At 39.8% G+C, this 21460-nt stretch overlaps 1 protein-coding gene across 2 annotated transcripts in view; it reads left to right on the top strand.

Annotated features, from left to right (window-relative positions):
* Positions 1–21460, top strand: part of ASCC3 (activating signal cointegrator 1 complex subunit 3) — an 884679-nt gene that overhangs the window by 42565 nt on the left and 820654 nt on the right. The window lies entirely within an intron of this gene.

Here is a 21460-nt window from a genome sequence, read left to right as displayed (position 1 = left end):
TTAATATGTCATTTATTAAATACATTTTTAAAGCACAGGGTAGCCATGTTTCATAGTGCTGCAGATTACTACTTGTATTTGTGTTTAGATTTGCATGTGTTGATTACCACTTCAAGTTCAGTCACTTTTCAGCAGTGACATGTATTGTGCATACAAGGGCTGATTCAGAGTCCGATGCAACTGCACTGTAGCTCGGAAATTAATGCAGATCTTCAACTGAATTCAGAGTTGGTCGCTTCTCTGCGGCCACACTGCCCTTGTCCATTCGCTTGTGAAAGTAGTCGTCATTCCTATAAGTCCATATTCACATAAGGCCTGTCCTTAATGCAAAAGATCTGTCTGAAATAAGTATGGCTTTCGGGCTCACTGTGGCTGCCCATGTGCGGTTAACTCATAGCTTTTGGCAATTAACCCGGAATCTATGTGTTATGCGCAAGAAAACAAGCTGCAAATTTAATAGCTTCGGGGCATTAAACACGGGAGCTGCAGCCGCACAGTAAAGGTGGGTAAACACTTGAAAGATATATCTGCAAAACCAGATATATCTTTAAATTCTGGTGGTTCATACACATTGAGCGGCCATCATATATACGGCAGCCGCGGGTCCTGCTGGCAGGTATGCGGGTCAGGGGCGTGGGCTGCGGCTGCCTCTGCGTGTGTATGGGTGGTCTGCAGACAGCCTGGACACACTTGCCGATAGACAGATATGTCTGCAGAGACTAGTCCTGAACCTAAATTCATAGTGGCGAAGACTTAAACTTGCTGTCCATCATTGCTCTTAAATAATATTGCAAGGTAGAATAGAAAAATATTTTTTTTTCTCAGTGTTCAAAGTTAATAAATTATAAAAAGACTACTGGCATACTTATTCAATTACAGATGTGTCATCTTACATCTTTGCCGATCGCGCTACAAACGTGCACACGCATCACGCCATGCGGTTAGCAGTGAGTGCACGCGACATGCTACGCCATGCTTTGTTCCCGCTCGCGCTTTGCCGCACGATTTGGGGCAAAGATGACACGTGTGTGTGTCTACATATAGCCGCACGAGATATATATATATAACAGCCACGGGCTTGGCACTCTTCCTCCAGGAAGTGTAAGGTGGGTGCCCCCCGCAAAACAGGGATGTAGCAAACAAACAACGGTGGCACTCCAAGTGTAACAGTGTTAAAGCCGGGTCAATAGACCACCGACATGTTTATTGTAAATCAACGTTTCAGACCTTGCGGACCTTCCTCAGGAATAAATTACAAAACATAAAAATCGCTTACCTAAATACACAAGAAGACTCCACCACGAGTGTGCACCCTGCGCCAACCTCCCGGAGCTGAGCCATGATGTCATCAGCGTACCAGTCTTCTATATGCTACCAAAACTACACAAGGATGCAGTACATCCTCCCGGCAGACCGCTCATCTCGGCACGTAATTCATTATACTATAACATCTCTAAATATATCGATTTCTACCTTCAACCGGCTGTCCAAGCACAAAAAGTGTATCTTAAGGACACGACTGAATTTCTTAAGATTTTTGATAAGTTCAATGAACTACCTGATGACCACTGGTTATGTACCATTGACGTAATTAGTTTATATACTAATATCCCTCACGAAAGGGGAATTAGGGCGGTAGAGCAACTATTAACTAACAATCCCTATTACCAGGGTCCCGATTTGTCTTTCTTTTTGCATCTGCTTGAGCTTACCTTGAAACGTAATTATTTTTTATTTGATGGCTGCTATTTACAAATTCTGGGCTGCGCAATGGGATCTTGTGCAGCTCCAGTGTATGCAAACGCTTTCATGTTTTGGGGTGGAGAACAACTTGTTTTTTGTTAACAAAGCATTTTCTGATTGTATCAAAATTTTCAGGCGGTACATAGATGATGTATTCCTTATTTGGTACGGCACTCGTGATTCTTTCGTATCCATGATGGAGGTAGTCAATTCTATTGACCCTAACATATAATTTATGTTTGAAATTAGTGACAAGGAGATACATTTTTTAGATGTATCGATACATATTAGGAATCACAAGATTTTTACTTCCATCTACAGTAAACCAGCTGATTAGAAATAATTTACTTTTGGCATCGAGTCATCATCCCAAAAATCTCATAAAAGGTTTACCGTACTCCCGTTTTTTGAGAGTACACCGTATCTGTAATGATCCTACGGAAGAAAAATTCCAGTTAGATAGGATGATGAATAATTTCTTGGCTAGAGGTTACCCTGCTGATTTTACACAGGGAGTCCAAGGAGAGAGCCTTATTAGCCCCTAAACAGAATGCTCCAATACCGCAGGTAACATCTATGAATCCAGCTAATATTGTATGGGTGAATGGCTTTAGTGCTAGCAGTGAAACTATGATTAGGAGGGCTCGCCATTTTTGGCCTATGATTAAGAATGATCCGGCTCTGCCCGCACTTAAAAACTCTAGAATTTTTCCCTGTTACAAACGGGGCCGTAATGTGAAGGACTGGATAGTCCACACTAACATCACAGGTTTTGATTATGCTGCTATGCCCAAAAAATGTTTGACTAAAAAACCAGGAAACTACAGGTGTTTTGGATGCACAACCTGTAGTTATCTAGAAATAGGTGATAGCTTTGTGCATCCTTATACTGGCCATAAGTTTAAAATTAAACATATTCTTACATGTACCAGCCATTTTGTGGTGTACTATATTAGATGTCCCTGTGGATACTTATATATAGGCAAAACCAACAGGCAGTTCCGAGAACGGATGGCACTACATAGATCGGCAACACGTATGGCTATATCAGGGAAGGATTATGATCAGCCTGTGGCCCGACATTTTAAGGAATGTAGGCATAATTTATCTACTCTATGATACAAGATGATTGACCATATCCCTGATAATAAACGGGGGGGAGATAGGTCTACCTTGCTACTGCAATTGGAAGCCCGCTGGATCTTCCGTTTGAATACTGTGCAGCCTAATGGGCTGAATGAAACGCTTTCACTTACATGCTTTGTATGGTGTTCTTTACCATTTTCAATATTAGACGTTTTCTCTCTTATATATGATGTAACTATGATTCATCTGATTTTCATGTATACCATTTATTGTTATATATGTTGGGTTCTGTTTATCTTTCCTTTATCACTTCTCATTTTTCCTGGCTTCGCTGTTATGTTTGCAGCGTTGCTATGGTGAGCTGATTACCATACGCCGCGTGTGCTATGTAGTGCACGCTGATGACGTCATGGCTCAGCTTCGGGAGGTTGGCGCGGGGTGCACACTCGTGGTGGAGCCTTCTTGTGTATTTAGGTAAGCGATTTTTATGTTTTGTAATTTATTCCTGACGAAGGTCCGCAAGGACTGAAACGTTGATTTACAATAAACATGTCGGTGGTCTATTGACCCGGCTTTAACACTGTTACATTTGGAGTGCCACCATTGTTTGTTTGATATATATATATTGTGACACAGTTAGGTTAGGGGGTCTCTCTCCTGGGTAGAGGACTCCTTCCTTTCACACACAGCAGCTGGGAAACAGTACTCCCAGACTGGATGCAAGTACAAGCTGGTCGGCGCCAGTCTTTATTGTGCAATGTCAGAAATAACACAAAGAAAACATAAACGGAAATCCTAGCCCTGTCGGGGCACTAACTTCACAGGTAGTTCCCTCACTACCAGAACCTGGCAGGGCCTAATGCCCTCACCAGCAACAAAAGCACAGCACTCACAGTTAGGTTTTCAAGTGTCTCTGAGCAAACTCCCTGTCTGCTCTCCCAGGTGAGACAATCAGCCCTCAACACACTAGGCTTATATTGGCCACTCTCAGGTGGGAACCCAATCAAGCCTGTTACCAGGCTGCGAGAACCAAAACCTGGAGTGGCCGTGGGTGGGGCCCTCCCTCTCCTCTCACCCACAACCCCCAGGTCCCAAACCGGCTTTTCAAAAAGCCGAAACTCAAGCCTGCTACACTGCAGACTTTCTCCTGGGGATTTTAAACACATAGGACAGGAATCTGGGATAAATGTCCCTGTCACAGACCACTTTACCAGTGATCCTATCACAATATAAATATAAATATATATATATATTATATTATAATTTTTTTTTTTTTTTTATCTTTATGGTTTACAATTATCCTTATTTAGGTACTCTATGATAAATGTATGGCTCACAATATAAAAACACCCATTCTAAAAACAAATTAAAATTTGCACACCGAGAAAAGAAATGGAGCCTCAATACTTTTTAACCACTTTCCTGAGATATGACCATGCCAAGATGGGCATTTCCTCACATGGTCACAACTAATGCTACCTTGTCATAGAAGCCTGCAAGAGGGTGCTGTAAGCTACTTTATGATTTCCCGGAAAGCCCCTCTGTTGCCTCAAAAAACAACCTCTAGCCTCCTCCTGTTGGCTGTGGTATCCGGCTGCAGGAAGTCTCTCTCTCTCCACCGGCTACAGGCACTGCAGTCCCGCCTCCCACAGTTCTCTGTCCCTCCCAGCCAGCAGGGAGCTATGGACAATCCTAATGATCAGCCATAACAATAAAACCCAACAAAGTTATTGTGCCACAATGTGGTGCTGGGTATACATATAGAAGATGATATAGGTGATATAAGAAAATGCGAAAAATACTTAATACTTTTTAGAGAGAGAGAGTTTTTCCAACTATCATTCCTCTTAATGTTTCATAAATTCATGCCGATCCCCATATGATACATATGAAAAAACACATAACATACAAAGATTCCTTAATAACAATATATACAATATTTTTATCATATATCAGTATGATGTTATGAAATTGTGATGTTTCAATCTAGACTTTGTGAAATTTGGCGTACCCAAACTCACATGCCAATGTGTGAGGATGTTCGTATCTAGGTATCTTTATTCTCCCACCATATGGATTCCCAGAAAAGTCCACTTAATTGATGGGGGATTTCAAAGGAAGCTAAGTATTGCGTGCCCTACTCACATTCAGTATATGCTGCAACGACTCATAAAGGTTTCTTTATGTGTGATTCAGTATTTCATCGGCTCGTCACCATATATATTCGTCCTCATAATAAACAGGAGAAAAACGGTGTGTATGGCTAATATGGAAGGTGATGACCTGATAGGTAGAGCAATGAAGTCCAGAATATACCGTCTCATTCAAGGAAATCGCCAATATGAAATGACCAATAAAACAAGAATCCCCTGTGACCAACGCGTTTCGATCTGCCACTGCAGATCTTTTTCAAGGTATGGGGGACAACTCACACTAGGGCACCTTAAGTACTCTGTGTGATCAATCAATTACTTATGCTTATTAATTGATCACACAGAGTACTTAAGGTTCCCTAGTGTGAGTTGTCCCCCATACAGGGGATTCTTGTTTTATTGGACATTTCATATATCCACACATCAGAGATGTGTGATATAATTTTGTATTAAACCTGGAAAAAGCGGAAATTAAACTGTTACGGCAAGCATACGGCAGAGAAACAAGTAGGCGTGCTGCAGTATTTCGCTGGTGGGAGCACTTCAAACAGGGTAATACACGAGTGACTGACAAAGTATGTTCTGGGAGACCATCCACCACGGTTACAGATAATGTTGCAAAATGACAGTTAACTTTACGCAAACTTTCGGCTTCACTTGGCATCTCCTTGGGCCAGCTCCAGGTGGAGCCACGCCCTGTGCAAGAACGAAACAGTGCCTGTTAACCCATGCTGGAAAGGGGGCGTGACCTCATTTACTTAGGCCAATCTACTAGATGACACCACTTGGGAGGTGTGCCCGTATGGCACGCCTGCTGTTTTACGTCAGGCTGGGGGCAAGCCCAACCCTCCGTCAGCACTGGGCAATCTCTCAGCGTGCTGCATTTATTCAGCTTAGCCGGTATCGCAGCACTCAGCTTAGCAAAGCACAGCTGCTGTGTTGGGGGTTCCCGGCCACCCTCGGAACATTTTGGCCCACTAGTGGATCAGCGGGACAGTGCCAGAAAACTGGGCTGTCCCGCTGAAATCGGGATGGTTGGGAGGGGTGCGCCCGCTATGGGGTGACGCCCCTGTTCGAACGCCCTGGTTGAATGCTCCAAGTGCCGGTCCTGGGCATCTCATTCGAACGGGTTCTGTGACAAATGAACTGAAAATGCATCGCGTGTGTGCCAGGTGGGTTCTCAGAAATCTTGCAGAAGAGCAGGTGCGACGACAAGTTGAATCATGCAAGAACACTGTTTGAATGTTGGAGAGGATACTCGATTTCTTAACATCGATTGTGATGTGTGATGAATCGTGTATTCGTCATTATGATCCAGAATTGAGACAACAGTCCAGTGTATGGATTGGAAACAGGCAAATTCGTCTCTGCCCAAGAAATTCAGTGTGATTCCGTTGGCATGTAAAGTCATGCTTCTTCTGTTCTTTGATGTGCACAATATGATCCTACAGCACTGTGTTCCCAGTGGACAGACAATAGTGACTACTATGCACACATCGGAAGAATAGACCACATTTGTTGAAGAAACAGTGGTATTTGCTCCAAGACAATGCCCAACCACATGTTGCTGCTTTTGCATTGGCAGCACTGACCGAAATTAATGGGACAGCACTGGAACACTCACCATATAACCCGGACTTGGCGTCCTATGATTTCTGGGCATTCCCAACCCTGAAAAAACAACCGATAATGAATGACCTGTGTATCCAACCCATGCCATGTGAACGCACCCCACACCATTATGGAACCACCACCAGCCTGCATGGTGGCTTGTTGACAACTGTACTTCATGGCCTCATGATGTCTTTGCAACACCCGAAGCCTACCATCAGCCCAAAACAACTGGAACCGTGGCTTGCAGGACAACGCCACATGTTGCCAGTCCTCCAGGGCCCAATTAGTGACATCACAAGACCAGGTGAGTCTCTGTGACCAGTTTTGTAGTGTTAACAGGGGCACTCTGGTGGGTCTTCTGCTTCCATGTACCATGGAAGCTAAAGAACGCTGTACTGACCTGCTGGACATGCGTCTGGTACCTCCTGCATTGAATGTAGATGTGATTTGAGCCAGTGTCTCTTGACTGTTACCACGGACAAGTCTAGCCAGATTCCGATGGTCACGATCATTAAGCACCCGTGGTCGGCCACTGCACCTACCACGGTGGGTGGTAATGCCTTCCATGATGTATTCCCGGTACACACGTGACAATGTAGATTGAGGAATGTTGAATGTCCGCACACTTTGGAAATGGAATGTCCCATCTGTCGTGCCACTATCCCACTATCATGCCCCATTCGAACTGCTATAATTAATGCCGCCTTGCCTTGAGCATTCTAGCCGGTGTTCAAACTGACTCACGAGATGTCAGATTTCCACTGATGCAGGTGTGGGCATTTCCATAGTCATAGTATGGTGACGCCAGTTACCATTACCTTTTACTCTATATAATATATGTGACTTTTGATCCCTATCAGCAGTGTCAGGGAGTTACAGGAGAGATTGAAGAGGCAGTTATGCAGAGAAACAGTGGTGGAGGCAGAGAGAGACGTATGGGGAAAGATTGGCGGTGGTGGGGGGTTGGATACAGAGGAAAACAAAAATTGATAAACAAAAGCCAGACAATGCTGCAAGTTACAGCTAGAGTGTGTGTGTTTATGTCCCCAAAATTATTGCATTTTTTTTTTTTCAATCATCAAATTATTTATATAAGAGCTGTTTGTACCTTTTATTCAGTATTCTTTTATTCACAAATCTGTTAATAAAGTTAAAAATCAACAATTTTGGAGACTTTTTTTTTTGTAAAAATATTAGCCAGTCAAGGGCCGTATTCAATTAGCCGCGAAAAAGGCTGGGGAGTATAGGTACCCATACATCTGTGACGGATTGCATAAAAATTGTTTCAGTAGGCAAGCATGTCTTGTATCACTAGTTCTCAATGCAGAAGCTACAGATAGTCGATGGTTTGCACCTCTCAGTCTGTTTACCATAGATTGTTAATTTAACATCGATGAATATCACCGATGGTGACCATCGATGGAAACCCACCAACGGCCATCTCTATAACACATGGAGAGACACTACAAGACAAGTCTGAACTTGCCAGTTGCATGGTTAGTGCAAGAAGGGTTCAACTGCAGTACTTCATATTTTTTTTACGCCTGTTCCCAAAGGCATCCCAAAATTAAACTTATACCAAAGAGAGATTGTATTTAAGTGTATAACATACTTTATGAACAAAAGAATTAAACATACACTTTTTTAGATATTCAAGGTCAAAATTCACATGTGACCTTGAAATGTAAAAGTCAATATTTAAATATAAAACTATTCTTTATGAAAACTCTGGACCCGTAGCTTCAAAACAAGACCAACATGAAAGTTCTACCACAATTAGAAGAAAAGTTATAATTGGTTTTAGTTGACCTTGCAAGCATTCAGTGCATCCGGAAAGTATTCACAGCGATTCACTTTTTCCACATTTTGTTATGTTACAGCCTTATTCCAAAATGGAATACATTTTTGTCCTCAAAATTCTACACACAATACCCCATAATGACAACGTGTAAAAAGTTTTGAGATTTTTGCTAATTAATTTAATAAAAAAAAACAACAACTAAGAAATCACATGTACATAAGTATTCACAGCTCAATACTTTGTTGATGCACCTTTGAAAGCAATTACAGCCTCAAGTCTTTTTGAATATGATACCACAAGCTTGGCACATCTATCTCAGGGCAGTTTCGCCCATTCCTCTTTGCAGCACCTCTCAAGCTCCATCAGGTTGGATGGGAAGAGTAGGTGCACAGCCATTTTCAGATCTCTCCAGAGATGTTCAATCGGATTCAAGTCTGGGCTCTGGCTGGGCCACGCAAGGATTTTCACAGAGCTGTCCTGAAGCCACTTCTTTGATATCTTGGCTGTGTGCTTAGGGTCGTTGTCCTGCTGAAAGATGCACCACTCCAGTCTCAGGTCAAGTGCGCTCTGGAGCAGGTTTTCATCCAGGATGTATATGTACATTGCTGCATTCATCTTTCCCTCTATGCTGACTAATGTCCCAGTTCCTGTCACTGAAAAACATCCCCACAGCATGATGCTGCCACCACCATGCTTCACTGTAGGGATGGTATTAGCCTGGTGATGAGCTGTGCCTGGTTTCCTCCAAACATATACGCCTGGCATTCATGCCAAAGAGTTCAATCTTTGTCTCATCAGACCATAGAATTTTGTTTCTCATGGTCTGAGAGTCCTTCAGGTGCATTTTGGCAAACTCCAGGCGGGCTGCCATGTGCTTTTTACTAAGGAGTGGCTTCCATCTGGCCACTCTACCATACAGGCCTGATTGGTGGATTGCTGCCGAGATGGTTGTCTTTCTGGAAGGTTCTCCGCTCTCTCCACAGAGGAATGCTGTAGCTCTGACAAGGTGATCATCGGGTTCTTGGTCACCTCCCTGACTAGGGCCCTTCTCACACGATCGCTCAGTTTAGAAGGCCGACCAACTCTAGGAGGAGTCCTGGTGGTTTCGAACTTCTTCCATTTATGGATGATGAATGCCACTGTGCTCATTGGGACCTTCAAAGAAGCAGATATTTTTCTGTACAGTTCCCCAGCTTTGTGCCTCGAGACAATCCTGTCTCGGAGGTCTACAGACAATTCCTTGGACTTCATGCTTGGTTTGTGCTCGGACATGCACTGTCAAGTGTGGGACCTTATATAGACAGGTGTATGCCTTTCAAAATCATGTCCAATCAACTGAATTTACCACTGGTGGACTCCAATTAAGCTGTAGGAACATCTCAAGGATGATCAGTGGAAACAGGATGCACCTGAGATCAATTTTGAGCTTCATGGCAAAGGCTGTGAATACTTATGTACATGTGATTTCTTAGTTTTTGGGGTTTTTTTTTAATAAAATTTGCAAAAATCTCAAATACACCATGTTGTCATTATGGGGTATTGTGTGTAGAATTTTGAGGACAAAAATCAATTTATTCCATTTTGGAATAAGGCTGTAACATAACAAAATGTGGAAAAAGTGAAGCGCTGTGAATACTTTCCGGATGCACTGTAAATTTGAAATTTTTTTGTCATGTTTGCAACCTTGTTGCATGAGCACTGTGTATCACTGAGGGCTAAATCTTTACATATGAAAGTTTCTTTATGTTGTCTATCATCCTACCAAATTTCATGAAACTCTGAGATGGTCGGGTTCAAAGTTACTTTTTTTGTGATGATTTGGCATTGAGTCAGTCTATTTTATTGATTAAAATGGACCTTAGTAAATTTTCCAGGTAGTCTTTTTGAGGTGTTTCTAAAGTTTTTAAAAATAGACTGTAAAAGTACAATTCCAGGATTTCACCAATGGAATTATTTCCCCCCTAAATCCAAAATTTACATCATGTAATGGAGTATTTCCAATTGAAGGCAAAATGTTTTGTTTTTCTTATTCAATTGGCCTCGAGAAATTCAGGCGCACCAATTTCTTTAGGAATCAACGCAGATTTTATCTTGTATGTCAGTAGCAGGTGCAAAGTCAGGGGAAATTCTTATTTTAAGGTAAAAATGGCAGGACTTTATTCAGAACCCCTAGCACACCCCCTTAATGACTTACTAGGCAATTATAAGTTTTCAGCTGGCTTAATTGGGTCAATAAGTACAGATGTGTCCTCATAAGTCAAAGGTGTGTGCGCCCAATTAAGCTAATGGGACAAGTGTTTTAAACATTGCAGGTGGGAGTTACAAATAAATATTTTTTTTATAAGTGGCCTCAAATTACCCCAAAATCAACTTTTTTTTTTTTTTTTTTTCTTCAACTTTTTTTCGTTTTTTTTTTTTTTTTTTTTTTGTATCTAAACAAAATAAAGTTAGCTTTCTAGAGTTTTTTTTACATTTTTAAAATATGCACAAATTAGCCAATTAAAAGATTGTTAAAGTTTAAAACATTTTCTTTGAGACGGCAAGTATCATGTATACCTGATTTTTTTATTTTTTGGTACATGCTGATAGGGATAGTAATAGGGAATTTATGCTGAGTTTTGGTTTGGATGACTTGCGGTATTATTGCTGAGTGTAGTGCATATCTCTATCTTAGAATTATGCCTCCTGGATTATGAGACTCAATGTCATTTTAGATCAAGGTATGATATATTACCACACGCAAGTGAAATGCAAATGTTGTTGCTTAAGCTTCTGCCAAACTCATTTAAAAAAGCTATCCTAGAATCTGTCAAGATTTAGAGAACATTAGACTTTCTAAATGACATCGATAAATTTTATGAGCAAGAAGTACAACTTTTTGTCCTGGTAAGTTTTAGGTTTATGATACATTGCATGAGATTGTTTATAAAATGAGTAGTAATCGATCTATGTGATATGGTGATATTTTTCATTCTGTTTTAATATCCACGCATAGAAAAACTAAATGGTAACTGATACTTTATTACCAAATTGTATTATTGTCCCATTTTTTGTTAATATCTAATTTTTATAGAATTTTTACAAGTTTAAACAAAGTAAGACAAATGGAGGGAGAAAAGAAAAAAAAATGAGGAGGGGGTACACATATTAAAGAATATCCATAGATCTGATCATAGCAATTGATCTTCAAATAGCAATCGAAAAAATGTAGAATCACCAGTCCATTAAAAGATAAAAAAACAATGCAATACTCCAACTACAGAATTGAAATATTTAAAAACATATAAAATAGGATGCAAGAAATTAAATCACAATAAGGGATTACAGCAAAATATACAGTTCTTTAGTTGAGCATAAGAAACACATAAATAATAAAAAAAAGTAAAATTATTATCCATTTACCGAGATGGGGAATGACTACTTCTTTGGGCAGCTGCTAACTGCTTATGAGCCCAATATTCACTCCAGCTAAACCAGCGAATCGGGGTTGGACGCCGAAGATGAATATGGGCAAGCTGCAGTCTCAAATTCGTAATGGGCTTGTATCTTGGTTTCGATAGTATTTATACTCTGAATAACAGTCGAACGCAAATGTTGAGCAATAAGCAACTTGGTAGTTATAAGTATATGCCTCATTATATAGTGGTCATTATCAGTGAGTTCCACATACTATATATGGCAAATAGCAAGAAAGGGATCTGGGGATATGGAAGTGTTTAAAACCTTAGAAATTCGATTAAATACCAAGTTACAGTACATAATGGAGACAAAACTGGGCAAGACCAGAACATATGGAATAAGGTAACTACTTGGCCGCAGTGGCGCCAACATTGATTCTAAACTGACGGCCATTTCATATGTACATTCTCTGGAGTTAAATACGGTCTATGAAGAAGTTTATAAAATTGTTCAACATGAGAAACACATTTATATAACCGAAAACATGTATGAAATACTGAATGCGATTCTTCAGTAAGCAAAGAAGACAGATCTGCCTCCAGTTTCGCTAAAGAATGGAGTTAAGGAGATATCTGTGTACTAACAATAAAGCATACCACCAAGTTATACCCCTTTATATGAAACTTTAACAACTCTAGCATATAAGTGTCTAGGGACAGTAAACCCTGAATGAGGAGCATGTGTAGAGCTTAACCAGCCAGTGGCGCAATTGAAGATAGTTATACAATTTATTTTGTCCGATATAGAAAATAACTCCTGAATCTGAGAAAAGGAATGCAAAGTGCCAGCTAATGTTACATCATTTAAGGAGATCGCTCCCTTGGTTTTCCAATTATCAAATCGTAAATTAGGAATGAGGGATCCACTCCTTCTAAAATAAATTTTAGTCGTAGATCAAAGTAGGGTTCTTCCCAGGTTTAGGGAATGCTACCTACCCGCTTCCAACATCTCTTTGGGGAAAAAATCCTTCTCAGAGACCTCATTAAAAAGATGAACCAAAATTGGGGTTAGTGTATCTTTAAACTTCTTATAAAATGTGTTAATACAGTCAGGTCCATAAATATTGGGACATTGACAGAATTTTCATATTTTGTCTTCTATTCACCACCACAATGGCCTTGAAATGAAACAAACAAGATGTGATTTAACTGCAGACTTTCAGATTTAATTTGAGGGTAATTACATCCAAATCAGGTGAACTGTGTAGGAATTACAACGGTTTCTATATGTGCCTCCCACTTTTTAAGGGGCCAAAAGTAATGGGACAAACTAAACAATCCTAAATCTAACTTTCTCTTTTTAATACTTTGTTGCAAATCCTTTGCAGGCAATTACAGCCTGAAGTCTGGAACGCATAGACATCACCAGACGCTGGGTTTCATCCCTGGTGATGCTCAGCCAGGCCTCTACTGCAAATGTCTTCAGTTCCTGCTTGTTCTTGTGGCATTTTCCCTTCAGTTTTGTCTTCATCAAGTGAAATGCATGCTCAATCGGATTCAGGTCAGGGGATTGACTTGACCATTGCATAACATTCCACTTTTTAGCCTTAAAAAACTCTTTGGTTGCTTTTGCAGTATGCTTCCGGGTCATTGTCCATCTGCACTGTGAAGTACCGTCCAATGAGTTCTGAAGCATTTGACTGAATATGAGCATATAATATTGCCCAGAACACTTCAGAATTCATTCTGCTGCTTTTGTCAGCAGTCACATCATCAATAAATACAAGGGAACCAGTTCCATTGGCAGCCATACATGCCCACGCCACAACACTACCACCACCATGCTTCACTGATGAGGTGGTATGTTTTGGATCATGAGCAGTTCCTTTCCTTCTCTTCTCTTCCCATCACTCTGGTACAAGTTGATCTTTGTCTCATCTGTCAATAGGATGTTGTTCCAGAACTGTAATGGCTTTTTAGATGTTGTTTGGCAAACTCTAATCTGGTCTTCCTGTTTTTGTGGCTCACCAATGGTTTGCATCTTGTGGTGAACCCTCTATATTCACTCTTGTGAAGTCTTCTCTTGATTGTTGACTTTAACACATATACATCTACCTCCTGGAGAGTGTTCTTGATTTGGCCAACTGTTGTGAAGGGGTTTTTCTTCACCAGGGAAATAATTATTTTGTCATCCACCACAGTTGTTTTCCGTGGTCTTCCGGGTCTTTTGGTGTTGCTGAGCTCTCCGGTGCGTTCTTTCTTTTTAAGAATGTTCCAAACAGTTGATTTGGCCACACCTAATGTTTTTGCTATCTCTCTGATGGGTTTGTTTTGATATTTCAGCCTAATGATGGCTTGCTTCACTGATAGTGACAGCTCTTTGCATCTCATATTGAGAGTTGACAGTGACTGATTCCAAATGCATATGTCACACCTAGAATCAACTCCAGACCTTTTACCTGCTTAATTGATAATGAAATAACGAGGGAATAGCCACACCTGTCCATGAAATAGCTTTTGAGTGGATAGTCCCATTACTTTTGGCCCCTTAAAAAGTGGGAGGCACATATTGAAACTGTTGTAATTCCTACACCGTTCACCCGATTTGGATGTAATTACCCTCAAATTAAATCTGAAAGTCTGCAATTAAAGCACATCTTGTTTGTTTCATTTCAAAGCCATTGTGGTGGTGAATAGAGGCCAAAATATGAAAATTCTGTCAACGAGCAGATGTTTCATCCAACAAAGATAACTGGATAGAATTTTAAAAATTGTCAATACCCACTGCTGTAGGTTGTGGTACTTGGGGATCGACCGCCAAGTTATAAAGTTTGGAATAGTAAGCTGCGAAAGAATTCGCTATAGGGATCAGTTACTTTAGCCCCCACAGTACTAAAGACATCTTGAGTCATCTCCCTTACCAGCTTTCCCCTCAATTTCTGCGCTAATAATCTCCCAGCCCTGTCACCATAGGCATAAAATTTCTGTTTTGATTTAAAGATAGCTTTATGAACCTCCTTTAGCGATAACACATTCAATTCCTCCTGGGCCTTAAGATGTTCACTATATAATTTACCATTTAGAGGAGAGGTTTTATGTCTACTTTCCAGATCCGCCAACTTAAGTTGTAGGTCCGCTTGGGTTTTAATAGCAACCTTCTTAAGTCGTGCCGCAGATTGAATTGTGGAATTGCGGAACCCCGTACAGCAGCTTTTAAGGAACACCAGAATGTAAACAACGATGTGTCCTCTGGTTTATTGATCTCTAAGTACATTGTAAGTGTTTAAGAAATATTTTGCCATTTTATATGTGGTCACCAAGACGCCAGGGTCTGGGAGGGGCTTTAATAGAACCTACATCCCAAAACAAAACAAGAGTTGTATGATCAGATCATATTATAGGCAGGATATAAGCCCTTTTAATCTGCTGCAACATCCACTTGTCTAAAAGCGCTAAATCTATCCGCGAATAGGAGTGGTGTACATGTGAGTAAAATGTATAATCTGTTGATGACGGATTCTTTGCCCTCCAGATATCATATAAATTATACTCAAGTAAAATGTGGCTAAACATATGAGAATGATCTCTGATAGTTTGAAAGCATAACTTTATATGTAGTGGTAGATTTATCCATACCCGGGCTTAGGACCATGTTAAAATCTCCTAGGAGGATAACTGATCCTTTACAACATTTTTGGAGGGTAGTACAAAATTTCATACAGAATAAAACTTGTTTAGTATTCGGGGTGTAAACAGTAGCAATCGTAACAACCTGATCCTCCAGTTTCCCAATCAGTATGAGGAAGCGGGCATTAAAATCTGTGATTTGTTCGTCCAACACAAAATTACAAGTGTGCGAAAATAAAATGGCCACACCAGCCTTTTTCTGAGGGCTATTAGACACATAACAGTGAGGATACTGAGAGTCAGAAAATCTAGGAGTGGAAGACTTAATAAAATGTGTTTCTTGAACCGCAACTATGTGCACCTTATACTTATTATTTCAGATCGAGTCGCCTCTTATTAGGTGAATTTAAACCTTTAACATTTAAAGACAGTCATTTAGCCATTGCACAAGGCAAAACCAGTGATTTCAAAACAAATGGACTTGGAGAAAAATTAACAAAGCTATATACTGTGTACCCAATCTGGAAAAAATAAACGAAATAGGGGGACATAAACGCAACTATATAAAGTAATGTAGAAGCAACTAAAACGGAGTAAAAAGAAAAAGAGAAAACCTAAATAGCACCCGAAAGGGGCTAGAGGAGACCAACCCCGGAGGTGGCACATAGAAAGGAAGTGGGGGGTACTGGCCTCCCACCACCACTCCATTTAGAACAGATACTTAACATTGTATTAGCTAACGTACATTTATCAGTAGTTAGAAGATACCAAATAACCAAAAAATACATATTTAGAGAAATGGCATTAAGTGTCAGACAGTTGTGAAATAAAATGCCTATGATACAGTTGCCTTTATAACCCTAGACATACTGTAAACAATGCCAGCAAGACATATCTACAGAAACGGCGAATAACTAAAGGATATGTCAGGCAGAATGTCTTTTGTTTAAGACCATTCTCGTTCAGTGTGCGGACTGCTGGAAACTTTTAAGGAAATGCCCTCGGGTTCCAGGAGACAAGCAGTTGGATTCTATCTTCTGGGGTTGAAACGGCCCTGGTGGATCCATTCTGTGTGATCTTATTCCCATTTTTAAGCTTCGTGTAAACTTACAAAAACCAAATTACATTTTGTACTTGGGAGTTAATACTGTGTAAGTTTTGAAAGCTTCCTCTTACGTTTCAACAGCTGCGAAACTTCTATCAGTTTGCTACTTTATGTAGTATATTTGAAATTAGGATGCCAATTTTTCTGATTCAAATTTGCAGCTACAATATATCTAAAAACATACTAATTTGTACGGGTAGCTTGCCAAAATAAACTAAAGTTTCTTTTCCACCAGAACTTTAATGCAAAATTACAAGTGTATAACTTTAAAGGGATGCAACACGATTGTCCTAATAGGAATTATATCAGATGATGTGTTTTGTGGTGCCTCTGAAGCTGTTCTTTAATTTCTCAGTTGTGATACCCTGGGTTGGTATCTGGTTACTAGAACGGGTGTGGTAGAATTTGTTGATGCCACAAAGGTCTTTTTTGCCCTGGGCCGGGGGTGTGTGTTTATAAATCTTCAGTAGGGACCATGTGTTAAAAATATTTTTTTGACTAAATTAAATGTGCCCCCCCCCCCCAAAAAAAAATAAAAAAATAAAAATGTTGTAGGTCAGTTTTGGGAACAATACCTGCCTGTTAAGTGGTTAATAAAGCAACATACAATGCATTCTGCTATGAATGTGTTTTTGACAGCTCAATTAATAAAAAATATTCATTATATAGAATTCTTAGGGAAGCTGGGGCTGCATTAAAGATTTAAAAGGCTACAACAAGCCAAAAGACCACACTTTTGTTAGCCCTGAAGTAAGTGGTAAGGTAGTAGCTGAGTTGAATTTTTCTGAAGACATCATGATGGTGTTAAGTAATCACACCCTGTGATGGCACAGTGTATGGCCAGTGGAGGCTTGTACTAGCATAATGGATTTGGTTATCCAGATAAACCAGATATATTTGATATGTCAGGTTGTGAATCAGTGCAGCTGCACAGATAATATACTCCAGATAAGTATTTTTTTCATAAGTCTCAGAAGGCACTGTGCCCTTGCTAACCTATTGGTTCTCATGTGAAGCCACTAGATGTCTTTGCCTAAAAACTTAGCCCCACTATCTCTTATCAATAGCTTGAGCATTATTTAAATATACTGTTAATGTGGGCAGAAAACACTGATGGCATGTGATCATTCTGAATCAATGTGCGTAAAACTGGCACTGATGATGCTACAAAACGTGTAGAAGAAAACTATTTACATCAAGAAGTTGGCTAACTTAATGCTGGTATGCAAATGTTGACTGTAGAAGAAACTGTACACCTTTAACACAGCTAATATAAACCTTTAACGAATTGTGTGTCACCTGTGCATATGGTATGTAATTGTATAGCACTCTGATGCAGCTCAATTAGATTCAATAAATAAAGTTTCCTTTCTTTGAGTATTAGATCAGATATAATGAAGCATGAATCTTGGCGCAAGCTAGTGTGCTTAACTAAAATATGTGTGGATCACAATATGGATTGCAGACAATATGGTTATAATAAAAAAAACACATTTATTCAGAACAATCATATAGTAGGTAAAACAATTCATATAGAATAAAAATCTTACATTTTTGATTCAATGAGGTACAGTAACATAGCCCTGATGAGCCTGCTGGACAGGGGAAACACGTTGGAATAGTAACTGCCAGGAGTGAGGCCAATTATATACATATTTTAGTTAAGTACACTAGCTTGCGCCAAGATTTATGCTCCATTATATCCAATATAATATAAACCTTTAGTTCTACATTGTTCTTTAACCTGGTACCCCAGTAGTGCCATTAGGAAAGACGGATGCAAAGATCCCTCTCAGGTGAAAAGGTATCCTATATGTTACTTAGGCTAATGCCATATAAAGATGGTGTGAGCAATTGGCACAAAAGTGAGAAAATGTATTTGTTTTGGAGTTTGGTAATACATTTAGTAAATTTCTGCAGTTTGCAAAATATGGAGACAGTGGACTGAAGGATAGTTTAACCTATTGGTAAATAGTCCTGGTACTAATATTTGCCTTAAATGTGCTGAAACTGCAGTTTCTGCATGATTTTAAGGCACCATCTGGGTGTGACTATTAAATAACGAGACTGTACTTGTAAAAAATAAAACCATAATGCATGAGTTAAAAGGCAGTGGGAGGAGATTGACTGTAGACTATCCGAAAACGGTTTTGCAAGTTTTACCCCCTCACACAAATAATTTGCTGTCACACAACGTTCGAAACAGTTGTGTTTTTCCCGTACGTCGTTAAAATGCTTAGTTCAAAAACAGCGTAACGTGTTAACTTAAATTTTTTTGTTATATTGAACAAAACACCCACTGAATCTTTCCGTAGGCTAACCATGTTTGAGTGGCACAAAAGGTTTAGTGATGGTCGTGTGGATGTCTAAGATGATGAACGTCCTGGAAGGCCTTGCACAAAAATTAAAATGTCGAAAAAAAATCGAACATTTTTCAGGTTGACAGTCGCCTCAGCATCCGAATGCTGAATCAACATTACCAAAGTTGTTCTTGCAACTTTGCAGGAAAGAATCAGAAGAAAGAGGCCAGAGTTGTGGAAAATGGTTTCATCCTCCATCAGGACAACGCACCAGCCCACACAGCTCTCTCTGTGGAGTAGTTTTAGGCCAAGAAACATATTGCAGTGCTAGAACACCCTCCATACTCTCCAGACCTAGCACTGAGTGTCTTCTTTTTGCCCCTAAAGTCAAATCTGTACTCAAGAGAACCCGTTTTGCATCAGTGACTAAGGTAAAGAAGAAAATGACGGAGCTGTTGAGACAGCTGACAGATAATAGGAACAGCACAGCTTTGACCAATGGTAAATAAGAATGCAGAGGTGTGTGGATGCAGAACGGGAGTACATAGAAGGTGAATGTAGTTACAATGTACGTAATATAATTAAACACAAATTATATAATCAGTCTCATTATTTAATAGCCACACCTCGTATTTACTTGATAAATTGACCCCTTTGTATAACATTGAAGCCTGATTTTGCTTTTAGAGGAACAAATATTTTTCTTCCTGAAATACTCTCTCTTCACATCACTGACATTACCTATGTAATAGTTTTTAGAATTTGCAGTGTATCTGTTCTAAAATGTAGATTACAATTTGCCATAAACCCTTTGCTCAGAAACAATTTTAAAGTTATTTGTTTTGAAACTGTTTTAATCACAATTTAATCTCAACCATACTCTCTCCCTTTGTTACTTGTTATCACGATTCTGAAATGATTGTGTAATTAGAAGTGTTTAAAGTACAAGTTGAATGACATACATTGATGTAGCGCCAATGCAGAGATATTGCAGGATGCATAGGTGTAAAGCAATACTCTAAGTCACTTGATATATGTCTTCCATTAAGGTATCTAGAAAAACAGTATATCTTACAAAATACTGATAGGGAAATTGCTGTTGCCTCTGTTTTCCTATTACTTGGAGTGCCTTTAAGATCTATGAACACTTTTTGGGAAGGAAAAATGTAAACCTTGATGATAGACAGATATCTCAGCCTGATTTATCCCTCTTGTTTCCTAATCTGATTGTACCGTGGCGGATGTCTGAAATTAATAATAAAAAATTGCTATGCAAATGGAATCTGTGAGGCTTTATACAGTAACTACATTTACTTGCTTGATCCAAGCTTTTTTCCCCATTAACAATAATAGACAAACAGCAGTTTTACATGTATATAAAACGCTGCAAAATAGAGCCCCTGAGGTGTAAAAAGCAGTCAAAATCTATTAAGATAACAGCACACAGAAGAGCAACTTCTGTGCATCACGTAAAACCTGCTGAAGCTTTAAATAGTACTATAATAGATGTTTTACAGTATCACCAGCCAATTTTATTGGACAAATGGTAATTTGGAGCCCAATGCACCCAATATTATGATATCTACACTGGATGAAAGTGAATATTTTAACTATACTGACTACATTTTGCATGAAAACATCTCCATTTGTAACAGTTTATTCTGTAAAGTATTTTTTTTACTTTGGCATATTTTCAACACCAATTCAAGTGCACTAAAGTTAAACGACTTTCCTTTTAATGAAACACAAACAATTGCAAAAAACATAAACACACATCCAATACCAGTAAGACTAATATATCAATTTCTACAATTTAGACAATTTGAAGGCATTTTGAGTGCTGACAAACCACAGCACACATGTCATGTGCAAAACAAATAAAATAAAAACACATCTAAAACATGTGTAATATCATAATATTTAATGTTCCATGTAGTCAGCCCACTTCAGTGGAATGGGCATGAAATCATGGCAGTCGGGATGTCTGCTGTCAATATACTGACAGCGGCATCCCAATGCTCAGGATCCCGAAAAGGATTGGATTAAGTATGCTTACCCTCCCCCCTTGTCCCCCTAACCCTCAGATTCTACATTCTAACCACATCCTAACCCTCCCCGTTAGTGCCTAAACCTAACCCTCCCCCCTTACTACCTAAACCCCCCTGATGGTGCCTAACCCTAACCTCCCCCGTGACTCCTAAACCTATCCCTGCCCCTCCCCATGTGGCTAGGTCCTAACCATCCCCGCTATACTCAAGTTCGGCATCCTGGCTGACAGGATTCCGGCGTCAGGATGTCACCTTCTGTCGGTATTCCGGCGCCGGTCTTGTAGCCGGGTACTGGCATCCCGGCACCGAGATTTCTTCAGCCGGGATGCCGCAAGTCGGTATTATAACTACATGCCCACTTCAGTGCCTAGTTTGATATTATTATTTTCAAGTTTCTTTAGTTTATTTGTTTTGTTTTATTGTTGTGACAAAGACAGATGTAGCTATAAATTCTCAGGGGTCGATCCTATTAGCCGCGATGATCAACGTGGCAATGGCCGCAATTTATGGCAGCCTGGATTCGCGGAGCAAAATTCTGCGAATTCGGGCTCATAGCGGGCCACGAAGGGTGCGAGGTGCCGATCA

Source organism: Taudactylus pleione, unplaced genomic scaffold (assembly GCF_031769625.1).
Source record: "Taudactylus pleione unplaced genomic scaffold, aTauple2 ptg000015l, whole genome shotgun sequence".
Lineage (NCBI taxonomy): Eukaryota > Metazoa > Chordata > Amphibia > Anura > Myobatrachidae > Taudactylus > Taudactylus pleione.
Note: the sequence above shows the minus strand (reverse complement) of the source record. Positions and strands in the feature narration are given on the sequence as shown.